Source organism: Lissotriton vulgaris, chromosome 8, assembly GCF_964263255.1.
Source record: "Lissotriton vulgaris chromosome 8, aLisVul1.2, whole genome shotgun sequence".
Lineage (NCBI taxonomy): Eukaryota > Metazoa > Chordata > Amphibia > Caudata > Salamandridae > Lissotriton > Lissotriton vulgaris.
The window spans coordinates 263,858,901-263,877,008 of NC_141696.1; positions in this window are offsets into that span (position 1 = coordinate 263,858,901).

Sequence of the window (18,108 nt, forward strand, 5' to 3'; positions counted from 1 at the left end):
TGTGGTCCCTACTGACTTTATCTGAGACCTGGCTAAGATTTGCTTAAAAAGCAACTTTGTTACCTTTAAGGAAGAGTTATATACCCAGGTCAAAGGAGTGGCCATGGGTTGTTGTTTTGCTCCTGAAATTGCTAATCTGGTTATGGATACCTTTGAAACAAATTTTATTTTTAATGATGCAACACCTTTTACATTGAATACCGCTCGATGGACCCGTTTCATCAACAATATTTTTATGATTTGGTCAGGGACACAGGAACATCTTCTAGTGTTCCATGAATGGTTGAACAATCGCTCCAGTGATCTCAATTTTACCATCACATATAGTAACTCGAGGATTAATTTCCTGGATGTGTGTGTATATAACAACGAGGGGTGTCTAGAAGTATGTTTATTTACTAAACCTACTGATCGCAATACCTTATTGCATTTCAATAGTGGGCATCCTAGATCATTGAAGGAGAATCTGCCGTATGGGCAATTTCTAGGAATTCGTAGAAACTGTACAAATAAGACCGACTATTTTGATAATGCAGAGAAACTCCAAGTTAAGCTCTGCAATAGGGGGTACCCTAGGAAAATGGTTTGAGCAGCATTAAAGCGAGCATGGTTTACGCCTTGTGAGACTCTTTTAACAACAAAAGAAAAGAAGTCATCTGATAAACTCACGTGTGTACTTACATACAACCCCAAAGCAAATAGAATCAAAAAAATAATTTTGCATAATTGGAGGCTCATTGAACAGTTCAATATTCCGAAGCCTTTATTTGCATTTCGCAAAGGTAAAAACATACGCCAATATCTGGTCAAAGCAACCAGGGATTCTCCACACAAGAGTGGACTCAGAAATATGTTTGGGTTACCTCCAGTCAGTGGGCACTTTAAATGTACAAGATGTGGGGTATGTACTTACACCACCAACTCTAAATTTGTGTGGCTGAACAATATGAAACATGTTCAGAATAATTCCTCTAATTGTAACACTAAGAACGTTATTTATTGCTTGACATGCCCATGTGAAAAGGTCTATATAGGGCAGACGACTCAAGCAATAAAACAGAGAGTAATGCAACACCAATCAAGAATTCGGTGCAGAACGCAGGGGGCTCCCTTATTTCAACATTTTTTGGAACATGGGCATAACGAAACTGACATCAGATGGTCGGTGTTGTTGGTAGTTAAACGCCAGAATAAAGTGACCCTTCAAATAACCCTGAACAAGCTTGAAGCAAGAATGATAGAAAAATACCAGACTGCAACACGTGGTCTGAACGACCACGATGAAATATGGGCTTTGATCGGCTGACGCCTTGGGAAGTCCGGTGGTGATGAATTAATGGATTCTGTCAAATTGGTTTACGGACCTTTTTCGTCTAAACGTGTACATAACTGAGTTGCTGTTTGTACGTGTTCTCTCCAGTATTGCTGTTATTTGTTTGTATAGTTTATGTATTCCATTTTTGTATTGTTGGTTGCTTTGCACGATGAAAAAAATATATATATATATATATATATATATATATATATATATATATATATATATATATATATATATATATATATATATATACATTTTTGTTACCAAGCACACTTCCTCACGATAAAGGACGGCACCGACTCCGTGAGTTTGCTCAAGGTTGAAAATTTATTTTACAAAGCTGCTGAAAAGACGCGTTTCGGCGGAAGCCTCTGCCTTGCTCACTTCACCTACCCAAATATATATATATACATGTATATATGTACTTATGTGTAACATTGTATTGTATATTCGTCTCTGTGTTGTCTCGTGTGGTCCGGCGATGCCACTTAGCACCAAACTGGTCAGGGAACTAGGGCCCTGTAATATGCTTGATAGGGTTGCGTCCATTCCCCTTTCTCTTCTGTCTGTAATTTGTATCTGACATTCCTGGCTAGCCGGATGGTGCCTGTTGAATTGTTATTAGATTGTAGCACTCCCAGCTGTTTGTTTGTGTAGGGATTTAGTCAGTGTTAATTAAGCCCCCCTCCCCCTTTTAGCCTCGTCTCTTCTATCCGCAGTTCTTTCCCCCCACTCTTTGATTCACTTCCAGCCGTCGGTATTACCTTGTATATTTTTGACTCCTCGATTTCCTTATTGTGGTATAGATCTCTTGTATTAGTACTAGGTTGTCTAGGTGTTTAAATCGCCCCTGAGCCTTCATTGTAGTTAGTTGTTGTTGCTTCGTTAGCACCTTCTTCCTATCTGTTTCTGTTCGTCCCTTGTTTATTACTATGGCTCTTTAGGGGCCAACCACGTGATACGCTGGGCCTCGGTCACATGTGACGCCGAGATCGGCTTTAGGCTAGTGCGGTCAGTCGCGCCAGGCGTCCACTTGGAAGACTTCATCGGTGGATTGCTGGCGACCCTGTAGCTGTTCGAATTAAAGAAAGGTATGTTCTGAGCAGCAAGGTTTGAGGACATTATTGTACGGGTTGGGAGAGAACGTCGGGGGCTAGGATATTTGGTGTCAGTGCCATGTGGTTGTGGCTGTAGTTCATTTGTTTATGGGAGTGCACTTTGTTCACAGGGAATAAGTTTTGAATAAGAAGCACTTCAAGAGGAGGGTGGCCCGCGTCTCTAGCCTGCCACGTTTGAAATATTGACACTTAATGATTAAGCACGGCCCAGGTAAGATGATATACTGGCCAGTGTATTTACTGTGTGGCTATTTTCGCTGTGTTCACTTAATGGGTTTGTTCCCCTGGTTTTCCAGTTCGTTGTTTGTTACCCTTCTGACACATAGATTGAGTGTGCTCTGGACAGCCGTTAGAGAATTACTTTTGGTGGAAATAGTAGTAAATTGCCAGTCTCTCCACATTTTGGTGGTGGGGTCTTCTTTCTTCATTTAATATATTTTGAGTTTAGTGTGTTCCATTAGTTTAAAGAGTCCTTCAGTGGTGGTTTAGATCTTGTGTCTGATGTGTCTATTTTTATTATTTTTGCTGTTCTTTATTACTTTGCCTATTATTCTGGTGTGTTATTATAATGATGGTCATTCATTGCTTTTCGGGTAGAACTTGCTATCCTTTAGTTCATGTGATGCCTTGCACTTATGTGGATGTTGCACCTTTCGTGTTGGTGGCGGTCGCTTTACCCTTAGGTAGCACAGAGACGATTCTTAAGTGAACCAGATGGGTTCTTTTTATGTATTTTTAGGTTACCTATTTACCCTTGCCCTGAGGAGGCCAAGATTCCTGGAGGCCGAAACGCAGCCGCGTCGACAGTTGATTCTCGACAAGAGGAGTTTGTGGATACTGTGTACCTGAGTATTAGTTTGGTTAAACACAAGTTTGAAATCAGGTTCATATATATTTTTCTTGTACTAATTGTGTTTGTACACAACTTCCTCTTAGTGGACCTCCTTATTGAATAGGGGGACACTGCCTATGATTTGTATTTTGTAGGGTGAAAATGGAATTGTTCTATGCACTTATTTATGTGACATAATTATGCTGTTTGTGATTCCATAGTTGTTTGGGAGATATAGGTTTTTCTTGATGATTACAGATAATTGTATATATGTACATTTGATATAACATAGAATGTAATTTGTTAAAATAGTACTATCAGTTTGGAAGTACAGATTACTATAAATAAAATTAGTAATCATGACGATGACCTGTTTTGTGATCATTGTACAGTAATGTGCTAAATAAATTGTAGAATTGCCTTCTGTTAGTTAGGGAATTAATCAACCCGGACTTGTATTGAAAGTTTGTATTAATCCCTCCCAACCACTTTGTGCTCCTTCTTGAAGCTTTGTAACCTTTCTTTACAGGCAGGTGCCAGCGTATGGAAGGATGGGCGATTCCCTTCCTGCAGGTAACTGATGCGGGAGAATGATGTAAGTTTTATGTCAGGGAATAATTTTTAAGTGTAACAATTTGGCACTTCTTGTGTGAGAGGATCGGATCTCCTATCTATCACGGGAGGGATAATAATTCATATAAGATACTCCCAGTAAATATTAGGTACTTAGGAACTTCCCAATAGAGAGAGAGCAGAAGGTATTAATAGGACAGTGAGATCGCTCAAGATAGGGCGTTAATGAGAACACCAACTGTGATTGATGTGTAGTGAGATCGCTCAAGATAGGGCGTTAATGAGAACACCAATTGTGATCGGTGTGTAATGAGATCGCTCAAGATAGGGCGTTAATGACAACACCAATTGTGGTTGGTGTGGTAGAGTGAGCTGCTCTCCGATATGAAAAGGAGGGTAGAATAGTCCGGGCAAGATTGTCGCGGGGCTATGAGGTGAGATCTTAGGATGAGACATGGAAATCCGTAGTTATTAGTGACTATTCTTAGTAACCCCTTAGATCTAGCAGTGGTTTTTATGGTATAAGCTTGTATATTGCGAATTCCCCATTTTCGGGTAAGTACTCAGGAACTGTTGTAAATAGAACCCGGGAATTGATGGTGTTACGTTCTGGCCGGGTTGGTTGCATCTAGGTGAGTGGGTAGATCTTGGTCTGAGAATCCGGTCATTACACATCCTCAAATGGATGGATTGGTTGAGAACTATAACAGCTCTAAAAAATTGACTCTGAAGAAAATGTTATCCAGTGAATGTAAAAATGAGGACCAACTCCTACTTTTGGCCCTTTTTGTAATTAGAGGACAAACTCAAAGTGGATTAGGTTGTTCCCCTTTCAGACTGTTATATGGAAGAAAACCGAGAGATTTGCTAGAAATTACCAAAGACATTTGGGAGAAGAGTTCGACAGTAGGTCAACTGAAGGAATTGGAACATTGTAACCTAGAAAAAAGTCAGACGAGACAAAAGAACGTATACGAAAATGGAAACAATGGTGCAGTTATCTTGGCTGTTGGCTGTTCTCAGCTGAAGGCGGCTATAGTCATCTGGCTGGCAGCTGTGTTGTGCTTTTGTTGTGACGTCGCCCCACCACCGGTTCTAAGCCACCGGCCCAGCTGTTGAGTTGTTGATTTATCTGCCTCCTCAGTCAGGCAACTCTCCATACAGTCCACAGAGTCCTGTATTAGCCTCCCCTCCCTCAGCTAATCAAAGGAGAGCAAACCAAAGCGCAATAGGTTATAACAGTGCTCAAAGGGGAGTTCTTCTTGCCTACTGCTGCCGCCATTCCTGACACCTGGGGACTTCATCCTTCATCAAGCTTTGCACCCAGGAGGTAACCAACACAACTCTTGCATGCCTGGAGGTGCATAAATCCAGCTCGGGCTCCCGCAGCTTGGGATCCCTTCATCGCCTACTGCTGACACCGTTCTTGACACTTGGGGACTTCATCCCCCATCAAGCTTTGCGGTCAGGAGGCGCCGACGCAACTCTTGCGGACCCAGAGGTGGATAAATACAGCATGGAGCTCCCACAGTGTGAAAGCCCTTCATCGCTTACTGTTGCTGCCCTTCCTGACACGTGGGGACTTCATCTCCCATCAAGCTTTGCACCCAATCGGCGCATACGTAATTATTGCACGTCGGGAGGCGCACAAAACCAGCTTGGGGCTCCCGCAGAGCATGACCCCCGTCTGTGCCCGACCGTGACTGAACAAGGCTGGGCTTTGCCACTCCCTTCAGATTCACATGAGAAATGTCCGGTGAAAGACTTCTAATTTTCTTGTAGTAATCCACCATATTGGGGATTGTTTGCTTAAAATATAGGCAAAAGGAAGCTTGCTGCAAACTCCTTCGAAGGCAGAAGCCCAAAAATCAATATTACCCCAATTACAAACTATTTGTAGAGTGTTATGGGTCTAATCAAAAATTAAATCGTACATGCAGAGGAGTGCCTTGCAGCCTCAAAAATAGCATTAAATGCTGTCTTGAAAGAAACTAGGGAGGACGTAACGTTAATTGAATCTGATCTAACCCAAAATAATAGTGCCAAACATAGGGGAACTACAATACTATGCTTAGAATCCAGCAAAGAGCGGTCATGTGTTTTGAATTTGCAGCTGGAAATATGTGTCTTGACAAGTGAATGTGAAATAGTCTCCCCACCCGCTAAAAAGAGTAAGCAAAAACCAAAAATTCTTGAATCTACACCTCCAATACAGAGGCTGATATCAAAGAAAAAGAAATGGAAAAATCAAACTGTCGGACAAGGGAGAATAGGGGGGGTTCTGACATCAAGTGATATCCTAGGTCTTGATACCCTTTTTAAAAAACTTCAGGCGAAAATCAACAACATCGAAAGGAGACTAACGCTGAAAATTAAATCATTTAAAACTGATGTTAATAATTTAACAAAAGCAATTGCAGATTTGCTGCCCTATTACAAACACTTGAGCACTATGCCTGGCAGAGCATCGGAAAAAAAACAAGCGATGGTCCTTACCTTACCAATAAAACACATATAGTGACTCCAGATTCAAATATGGAGCTCAATTTTCCAGAACCTGCTCCACAATCCAACAAGCAAAATGCACTTATTACAACTCAAACTGGAATTATACCTAATGGGAAAAATAATAGGTCTTCATCAGACACGATGTACACCAAGTCTTTCAAGAACTCGCTACACTTACCCCCTCAGGCTACCCCCTATATAATAGTCTTAAAAAAATTGCCAAAGCTGATGGATAAGTCCATAGAGTCATGGGAGACACTGAAGAAAAGGACTGTTCATTGGTTTGCTGCTAATTCACATTGTAGTTCAAATTTTCTCTTTCAGGACATTATTATGATTAGATGAGTAGACTTGGTTGGTTGGACGAGGAAGTGCTGTCTAGGTGACTGCATTGCGGTAACTTTTCGCAGTCCAGGGGTCATAAGGGCTCTGCTTGACCAGTTCTCTTCTAAATATGCTGCAGTATTTAATCATGTTTATGAATCCTTTATTGGTGTTCCTCCGGGGTATTTCTATAATCCACTGTGTGTGCAGTAACCCCCTAACAGTAAAAAAAACCTGCACATTGATTTGCACATGCCTTTACCCCAGTACAATAGGGTCTAACCCCCAATTGGTTGTAGTGGGCTTGACAGAGTAAGAAGAGCAGTCGACAGGCAGTAATCATGTATCTATAACCATCAGCCCCATCAAAATACCTTTAGACTAACCTATGATGCATAGAAGTATGATTATCAAATCTTGGATTGTGTCTGGGGTGAGGAACAAATTAAATAATAATAAACGGCTAATGGGGATAAAAAATAGTTCAATGTTACTCCTACAAGAAACTTGGCATACCAAACCTTTTTATATTGACGGTTTTAAAACGATTTACACTGAAGCTACGCCCTTAAGGGCAGGAAAAGCCAAAGGTGGCTTGGCAGCTTTGGTCTCAGTTACATCACAGTTACTTCTAAAAAATCCAACTCTAACTCACAATTCTTTCAATTGGTATACTTCTATACAAAAGGGAACCAATTTATGATAATAATGAACTTTTATAATAATATTTTCAATAGCACCAATTACAAGGTAATTATGTCACTAGAAGAGGAATTAGATACATTCTTAAACGGTACTAGGGGAGACTATTTGCTCATTTCGGCAGGTGATTTTAATTTTGAAAAAATAACATTTTGATTGGGGAATACTGTGGTCATGGGGATGAATGGGTTGACCCTTGCTCCCATTTCCCTCATAATGCTTATTGAGACTCTATTAATGGTCTAATGTATAAATATAATACAGAACTTTTGGAGCCATCTGTAAAAAGGAGCAAAATCCCTGTCCAGACTTACAAAGGGGCACGATCCTCATCAAGTATCAATCATATTCTGATTTCAGGAAATTGCAAGGTCATAGTTGAGAATGTTGAGATACACGTAAGTCTGTTTAGTGATCATCAATCATTATCCCTGGGTCTGAAGTTAATCCCGACAAACACGGAGGAGCTGTGCATGTTGCCTAATATTAAACCTCATGGAGAAAATGCTACTTCTATGAAATGGTCAGGTGTAAACCCTCTTTCATTTATGGATAATTTAGATCAGAACAGTCAAGACGATATTTCTGTTTGCTTGAGGGGATCGTCCAAAGACCTACAGGTCATAACAGCCTTTTGTAATATAGCAGGCACAATTTTTGAAGATTTTAAATTAAAGAATAAGAAATGTGCCTATACCCAGCCGAGGTGGATTGAACAAAAATGCACTAAAAGAAATCAAGAGCTTAAAAAGCATTAAAATCCATACCTAGAGATAGGGAAATAGTGAGCTACTTACGAAAAGCATGCAAACAAAGGTTAAATACAAGAAAGTAGAAATTAGGTAATCAGCCTGAGATAAGCTGGTACAGGGGGCAAAGACAGGAGATAATACACTATTTTGGAAAACCCTAGGGGCCATATTACCAAGATGTGCATTAAAAAATGCACATCACACATTTCCCTATCGCCGGCTATCGCCGGATTTTAGCGCCGTGTTAGCGCGTCAATATCAACGCGCAAAGCGTAGGCGATATTAAATCTGGCGATAGGGAACATTAGCGCATGAAAACAAGCGTTGTTGTCACGCGCTAATGTGTGCCTTGATAATATGGGGAGTGGATTCAGCTTCATGATCCACACCCCCATGTTATCAATGCCTAACACCTGATCAGAGCAGGCGTTGGGAGACCTGCGATAAACGAGTTTATTGTAGGTCTCCTTCTCCCAACGCCTGCCTTGGTAATAGGGTGTTACCACCTCAAACCCCATTTTACATGTGGTTGGACGTGGGAACGCTCAATTTGCATGTCATTAGCGATATTTCTCGCAGACATGCAAAGTGGGCTTGAGGCAGGCGTTAGCATGCCCTTGTTAATAGGGCGCTAGAAGTATCACCGCTTTCTCGGCACAATTCACCGAAAAAGCGGCGATACTTCACCTTGGTAATATGGCCCTAGATAACCCCTTTTTTAAAGATGAGATAGCTATTAAAATCGAGACCATAGTACCACCAGAAGAAACATTATTGCACTTTGAACCTATATTCAACCCGAAAAAAGAAGATACTCTAATCCCTGATAATAGTCATACTATAAATATGGCCCCACTAATCTGATGGTGATAACCTTAAATGAAATGAAAACTGCCTTAGACAAAAGTAAAAATGGAAAGGCATCTGACCCGGATGGGGTTGATATCGACATTTTCAAAAGCAATACGGATTTCTGGTCCCTAATTCTGCTTAGGGTCTTTAATGCTACAGCAGGGGGGTATTTCCACCTAGTTGGGAAGAAAGTGTCATAGTTCCGATTTTCAAGAAGGGGATAGAGGGGACGCTTAATGCTACCACCCTATATCCCTACTTGATTGTACATCAAAGCTGATTGGAAGAATCCTTCTAGAAAGGCTTGAAAGCTAGGTAGGTGAAAATAACATCCTTACAGAGTCCCAATACGGCTTCAGAATGGGTATAGGGACTATTGAGCAGATGTCAATCTCGAACTATTGATAGGAAAATATACCATCACTTAGGAGGGCAAATTACACCTTTGTTTCCTAGATTTGACAAGTGCCTTTGATCTTGTTAACCAAGAAAAACTAAGGCAGTCCTTAATAATGATGGGTGTTCCAGGGATATTGTAGTATATTTGTTACAAATCTATGCATTGTTAATTTCAAGAGTTCATTAAGGCCTTAATGGTGAATGTAGCCATGCTTTAGAGTCACCTGAGCCATACGTCAAGAGTGTGTCCTTGCACCGCTATTATTCTCCATTTACACATATAACGTTAATACCACTTTGCCAAAATTGGTAGCTGATGTCCCTGGAATTGACAATTTTATTACTCCAGTCCTCCTATACGTGGACGACACTGTCCTGTTATCAAGGACAGGCAATGGGCTACAATGGTTAATCCAAATTTTACCTTTTTTATGAATATGAAAAACCTAACACTTAAGCTTAGCAAAACATTTACAATGACTTGTGAAGGGGGGGAATACAAAATAAAATCCATGATATGGAAGGCATTCCCACTGAAAAAACACCCTTTTTCTCCTATTTAGGCCTTCTTTTTGTTAACCAGGGAAATAGGGATCCCCACATAGATCATTGCATATTGAAATGTATAAGATCAGTCAAGGCCATTTTCAGATTTTCTCCAAAAAATGGTCATGAACCCATTCCAGGAATTCTGACCCTGTACAGGAGCAATTGTCTTACAGGTACCTATTATGGAGCAGCAATATAGAAGAAAGCTAACCACACTGTATTGCAAACTTGGGAAAATACATTTTAAGGAGGCATTTACCCATACCCGATTCTACCCCCTTGTACATAGTCCATAAGGAACTGTCTGTTCCCTACATTAGTGACTACATTTGTATGGCAGCACTTATGCTTTGTTATGGGATTTGAACTAAAGAGGAAATACATTGTACAAAGGAGATTATACTGGATTGTTTAGCTCTAGACCACTGTAAAAAAAATCTCATTGCTTTTGTATATTTATATTGTTTAATTGAGTGCAAGGTTGAAGCTGTTTTTAAAGACCCCATGATAATTACGAAATATAGTAAAATGGAGTGAAAGCAAAGACGCTTTAAGAGATAGGTCAGTATGCTCGAAGCAGACGGTAAAATCATATTGTGAAGGGCCAGTATTATTGAGTAGCCAACAATATTTATTGTTCACAAGAAACATACAACATAGAATTTTTCTGACTAGATTAACATTGGGTACTCTCCATTACTTGGTCACATTCCCAAAGACAGGAAAGTGGAATCACATCCTTCCAATTTGCCCCAGTGATGGAAAATCGCCACAGACGACACTGCATTTTTTACTCTTTTGTCATTTTTACAGATTTACATGTTTTGCGTCCATTGTTCATTGATAGTAAACTGTATTTCCATTAATATGCTATTAATCATATCTGAAATTATTTATAATGAAGTAATTGTCTTTATACAACTTGCAATCAAAAGAAGAATAGATATTTCGCATTTGGAGGCCTTAACATATGAACATTCTGAATGATGAGACAAAAAACAATAATTTATTTCACAATAAATTGTCCCCTGCTTTTTATAGATCATGTACTATATTTTAAACTTCTTAGTAGATTTTGTACCTTATCTTAACATATTTATTAGTCTTTTTAACTGTTATGCACTTTATGTTCTATGAGGCATCAGATTGATTCAGTAAATTGTACCTTCTATTTGAATGATGTAAACTTTTTAGAATGCTTTTATGGTTGTATTTTAAAAACCAAAGAAAGCTTGACTTGACTTGATTGGGTATCAGTGTTGCTCCCTTCATCACCAAGGAAAATAAAATTAGAGTGAAGAGGGCACTATAAGATTTCCACCAAACTGGATAAAGTCACTCCTCCGGGTACAGATAAGTCCCCGCAGAGAATAAACTTTTCACATTAATTTATTAAGAAAATTGTTGTACCCCTTCCCCCAAAAAGTGAATCTAATGAATATTGTGCTACCCAATCAAACCACTATTAACTTCCTTCCTATCAATGAGGCCCTGAAAAACAACAAAGGATAGACTTCCTAGCTATACTGCAACCTTATTCTCAACTCTGCTCAGATCTCCCTTGAAGAACTCACTAAATTGAACATGTCATTACTACCCCCCAGAAATTGTGGAGAAACACAAGCCATATCAATACCTGCCACTTACAGGGAGGCGGTGAAGAACAAAATCAGGCCATGCTTCAAAGTGGGGTTATTAGGCCTTCTTAAAGCAATTGGTCATCTTCAATCATATTATCACGTAAACCTGATGGTTCAATTAATTTGTGTACATTTGATTTGATTTGATTTGATTTATCTATTTCTAGAGCGCACGAATGCCCGATGGCGTCTTGGCGCTATGACATGCCCGTAGTCCTGAGCTGGTCTTAGGTTTATGCCGTGAACAACCATGTTTTGATTTGCTTTCTGAACAAGTCCAAAGATGGGCTGTTTTTTATATCTAATGGTAGTTGATTCCATGTCCTTGCTGCGTGAACGAGGAAACTTCTTCCCCCCAGTTCGCTCGTTTGAACTTGGGAATTGCTATCAGTTTTTGTTGGCCAGATCTAAGTAGTCTGGATGGTTCGTATTTCCTCAACTGCGTCTTTATGAAAAGAGGTCCTTTGCCCTGCAGGGCCTTATAGGTCAAACATAGTGATTAAATTTGACTCTTTTGGCGACTGGAAGCCAATGAAGTGATGCTAATTTATGGCTGACGGACTGAAACTTTGGTATGTCTAGGATCAGTCTTGCTGCTGCATTTTGAAGGTGCTGCATCTTATCTATGATTTTTGTTCTAGCTCCTGCATACAGTGCATTTCCGTAGTCCAGGCGGGTAAAAGCGAGAGCTGTCACTACCGTTTTACGTGCATCTTGGGGCAAATATGGAAGTATAGACTTCAGGACTGTTAATAGAGTCTCCAAGCTTGATTCCTATCCCCTTCCACGGGTAGACAAATGATTAGAGAGATTCAGTGAGGCCAAATATATTACTATGCTAGACCTCACCAAGGGATATTGGCAGGTACCCCTAAAAGCTTCAGACTGAGAAAAAAAACTGCCTTTACTACTCCAGAAGGGCTTTTTGAATTTATCGTTCTACCTTTTGGGTTAGATGGGGCACCAACCACCTCTCAAAGATGTATGTATGAAATTCTTAAAAACCATCAATCTTACTCATCTGCCTATATTGATGATATTCTCATATATAGCAAAACTTGGGTTTAGCACCTCAGTCTCTGTACAAAAGTGTTACACGAGGCAGGCCTCCACATTGATTTGAAACAATCTCGGGCAGGGTACTGAATCGTTAGATATCTTGGATATGCATTGGGAAACAGCCCCATTGAACCGCAAGCATAAAAGGTGCAAGCTATTACTGAAGCTTCCTTTCCACAAACTAAAAAGGAAGTACACGCCTTTTTAGGACTTCTGCATACTATTGTTGCATAATCTCCAATTACTCATAGCGGGTCCATTAAGTGATCTCCTTAAAAAAAATACCCTCAGCAGAGAAATCCGAACCCCTACATCCCATGTCAGAAAGGCCTTTAGACTTCTCAAGCAATCCCTCACTTACACCTCGGTACTAACCTCCCAGATTTAAAAAATGAGTTTGTATTGCAAACTGATGCATCAGAGATTGGGAAAGGGACTTTCCTGTTTCAGATCAATAAGGAGTGACTAAAAACACCTATACTTTATATAAGTAAGAACTTTTCCCTACAGAACAACAATATCCGGTAATTAAAAAGGAGTGCCTTGCAATTAAATGGGCTGTTGAGAAACTGCAGTAATATTTGGAAGGCAAACCCTTCATTCTTTAAACAGATCTTGCCCCAATGATATAGATGAGTACAAATAAGAGCAATAACCCTCAAATTCTGCGATGGTTCCTCTCCCTTCTACCCTACTGGTTTGTAGTCCATCATTCAATTGGAAAAATCCTGGGGAGGATGAATAACCTTGGCAGTGGGCGAAGGGAGCCATAAAGCACTCTAAACCTTATGTTTCGCCTCTGCATCCCACTATGCAAAGTCATGCAACACCGACCGAGACATCCGGAAATGCTACCATTGATAACAGGAAGAGGGAAGCAACTTCAAGAGAAGGTATGGCATGTGGCCCCTTTAAACACATGGTAGGCTTAAATTAGACGTCAAACGCTGGCAAGGAGGGAGAGGCTCAAGCTTCGCGGCAGATGAGGAGAACAAGCTGAACCCTGAAAGAGAGGCCAAACAACAAGGATTTGGGCAAGTCAAAGAAGGCTAGCAGTAGTCAGAGGATCACCGAATTGATGCTGAGTCCAGCCACGTTCCAGGAGGAGCGTGGCTACGGCAGCTAATAACCAGTTTCCTGGGCAGATTCGGAGGGACAGGGGAGGGAGGAGAAACTTAAGGGAGAGTATGCTAACAGCATAAGATTTGTTCTCAAAGAGTTGTGGGCACGGACACTGGGTGAAGGTGACGGACGATTCGAAAAATGTGCAGCGGTAATCCCTCACACCCTTGCACTGTAGATATTTGTTTTTTTCTTTTAAGGAAACTCTGTCCACCTGTGGCCTTCATGTTCCTCAAAGGGGCATGTGAGATGCTGGTGGACCTGACATCCTCATCACCTGAAAGACAGAAGATTTCTTCAATCTAAATCGACAAATGATGGTGTTGATTCTTCTGTTTGTTATGCATGTATTAAAATAATAGATATCAACTGAGTGGTAAAGTCCACTTTATTACAGTGTTTCTCCAGCTTGGTTAGCCATTAAAATGAATTATAACCCAATAATCTGCCCCATACAGGCCTGCAGCAAGGGCTTGCACTCAATAGGCTTCAAGGGGGAGCAATCAATTTGCTCCCCTGGCTTCTGGCAAAAGCAAGTACCCCACCAGCATATTGCCTCAATTACACCTCGCCCTTGAGTAGATAAACAAACCAGGCCAACTTAGAGTCAAACATTACTGCTAGGTAATCATAGTGGTCGACACAATTCAAGGATTTTCCGTAGATTTCAGTGAGTTCCTCAGTTTTGCACTTCCTTTGTTAACCATGTATTTGTTTTTTTCTGTATTAATCTGCAGATCCTTATTGTTGCAATAGTTTTCGAATGCATACAACCGCTTGAGCATGGCTTGGCTAGACTTGTGCAAGACAGGAGAACAGTGTCATCTCTAAAAGCAAGATTGTCAGTTTTTGGACCCCACAGATCTAAGGCCCCCGGGTAATCAGCAACATTGTTTATGAAAATATTAAACAAGGCAGGGACAGTTCGCATCCTTGTTTGACCCCAGTGTTTATACTAAAGCTTTTGGTAACTTCCCCATTTAGTCCAGACCTGATCGTTGAGGTGTTATTGGTGTATAGTTTTTTAATAGCTGACACTAGTTTTGTTGGACAGCCCTGACAAAATAAAGTTCATCTACGTACCTCACAGCTTACAATGTCAAAGGCCGTTTTAGATCTTTAAAGAGGGTGTATTTCAGGCAGAAATATTCGCATTGCCTGGTGAATTGTTTCTTGCTCTTTCTGAAAGCCTGCTTTTGAGGTATTAATGATCCTATTTTCACGTAGCCAGTCATCTAGGGGTGTATGCAGAAAACTGCCATATATTTTCCCTGCTGAGTAAAACAGCGAAATTGATTAATAACTAAAGCGGTCATTATGGGGACCTTTCTTGAGAAGGGGAACAATTATTTCAGATTTTCAAGATGCTGGAACCTTCTTCGGGAACCAAATCATATTGTACACTGCAGTCAGTATAGGTATCCAGGAGCCGATCTCTGATCTGTACCTAGCTGCAGGAATCTGATGAGGACCCGGAGCCTTGTTTTGTTTCTGAGGTAGGATTGCTAATCATCCTGCACTTCCAGAAAATTACTTGCGTTTTAATTTGCCTTCAAACATCATTAATGGTGGACTGCTTAGAGTCTCCTCTATAGGACAGTCATTGTTCGGGCATCATTCCTTTCCCAGTGCTGAGACCAAAATGTGTGGACTTTTTTCTATACCAGGTAACAGGATTAGTGATGTTTTCCAGCTGTCCTGGGGTCCCTTGTGATCCCTATTGCACTAGCTCGCAGAGGCACCTGGTTTTCTTGTTTCCTATAGCTGCTTTAAGTGCCTTCCAGGTCTCTACTTGGACTTGTTTTTTTTTATTTAATGAGACACAGATTTTTGCCTTAGCTCTTTTAGTTGACAGCCTCTTTGGGAGGGACATACCTTGTTTTTAAAGCAAAGAAAGTACAGTTTTAAGCTTTAATTGAACCACTCTATATTCAAGATGTGCTAGTACACAAGGGCAACAATGGTACAGAAGTTGCACATCTCTACTTTTGGAGTAGTCACAGAACAATGGTGCTCTAAACACTAAAGCACACCCGTTGCTAAGATGTGTATGTCTAGATCTGCCAAACAATAAACCTTTGTCAGTCCAGGCACGTACAAAACAAAAAAATAATGGACACTCTTATAGTGTGTAAGTATCGTGTAAGTCTAGGTACTCCTAGTATAATGTTTGAAGTACAAACTTAGCTAGATACTCTAAAGATTCATCAGAAAATGTCAAATGTTTCAATAAAGAAGATTTTTACTTATTGGTGAGTTTGCGCAAAAGTACGGACAATATCACGACTAATGTTACAATTCTATACAATACCTACAGATGTGTTGAGAAGACAATTTCAGCCGACATGTGCTTTGTCCCTACAATCAGATTTTTTTAATATAAAAAAGATATAAAACATTGATTTAAAACATTCATTAAGACTATTTTAAAATGTGTTATATAAAGTTAAGAAAAGTCTGTTGCACACTAAAGACCTCATTCTGAGTACGGTGGTACTAGGACTGCCTTGTTCACAGTGGTCCTCCAACCACCGTCACCACTGTGGGGCCACCGACAGTTTTCAGAGTTTGGCTGTTGGACCATCACAGGACCACCCTCTGCCGGGATCCAAGATCCTGCAGCAGTAGTGCAGAAAGGGGCAGGAACATGCTGGCAGTGCTGATGGGGCACATTCGAGCAAATTCCGAGTTGCATTTCCACTCCCCATTTCATGGCGGTGAGCCTGTCATGAAAAGGGTGGTGGAACTAGAACTAAGAGGGCCCTAACAGGGCACCCTGCTACTTTCAGGCCTCGGGGGAAATGTGGGGGGCAAGTGCTGTGCCCCCCTGAAATTGCACCCCCATTCCTGCATGGTGTGAAATGCAAAACACGATGCATGACACATCATGCAGGAACATGCTGCAGACACAGAGGCGGTCTACTGTTAAGCCTCTCCTATGAGCCTAACACAGCCGCTGTCCTGAGACCGCTGCAGCACCACCCGCCAGCCTTTGATTCAACTCAGAATAACAATTCAGAATCTTGATTTCTTTAAAGACAACAAGGCTAATATTATGCAATAACCTTTTTTGCTGCCCCAACATGTAGCCCTTTAAAGAACATGTATTACATCAGAATTTTCCTTGCCTTATAGGAGGATGCATCGATCCTTCCACTGATATTAAAAAAACTAATTTGGATGCATCTAACCCAAGCAACTACCATCCCATCGCCGAGCTGCCTTTTCCAACCAAGCTGCTGCCCTAATTCTCCTGTATCTGTCAGCAGCCTTCGATACTGTTGACCACAATCTGCTACAGTTGTGCCTTGATAAAATTAAGGGTTAAAGGGCTGGCACTTTCCTTGCTATCACCTTTACTGATGGAAAGAAGACAAACAGTGATCCTGGAACATTTTAAACCAACCCCTTATATTTTGCCGTGTGGGGTTCCGCAGGGCTCATCGCTTAGCCCATCCCTTTTTAATATTTATGTGTTGGAACTGGCTCCTCTGATCCAGCAATTTGGCTTCAGTTTAACATCCTATGCCGATGACACACAGATTGTGGTAGCTGCTTTAAAGATCAAGCCTCCCCTGAATCTCAGTTTCAAAATTGCATGTTGGAAATTGATAGTTAGATGGTCAAGCATTGTCTTAAACTTATTTTGGAGAAAACGGAGATAGTGATCTTTGGTATTGTTCAACCCAGATGGGATAACTGTTAGTGGCCTGTTGAGATGGGAGAGCTGCCCAAACCAGTGAAAAAAGAAAGGAATCTCAGGGTACTGATTGATAACAAATTAGCATACTCACAGCAAACCATTGCTATTGTTTCCGCCACATTTTATTTGATTAAGAAACTGAAGCAGGTTCTTCCATACATTCCCGTAGATTCTAGGACAGTTGTGAATGCACTTGTGCTATCAAAACTGGATTACTGCATTGGAGTGCATCGGAATCTGCAGAAACAACATTTAAAAAAGCTGCAGATAGTGCAAAATGCAGCCACAAGACTCCTAATAAATCTGCCTAAACACAAATCAGTCTCTAAGGAACTTCAGAGCAAGTTGCTCCCTGTAGCAAGTTGTGTCAACTTTAAGACGCTATACTTACCCTATAGAGCCTTGAATGATATGGGACTTGAGTTCCTAAAAAATATTATATATACAGATTGGTAGTGGTGTTTCAAAAAAGTTGGAAAAGACCGCACATTCACTATTATTAGTAAAAACAAAGAACAGTACTGGACAGTCAATAGAATCTCTCTCAATATCAGAGACGGAGTGCTACATAGACCAATATCCACCACTACTAGGAGGGAACACAACTTCTCAAGCCAAAGGATTGACAAGTTAACATATAGGCAACAGTGATCAGGA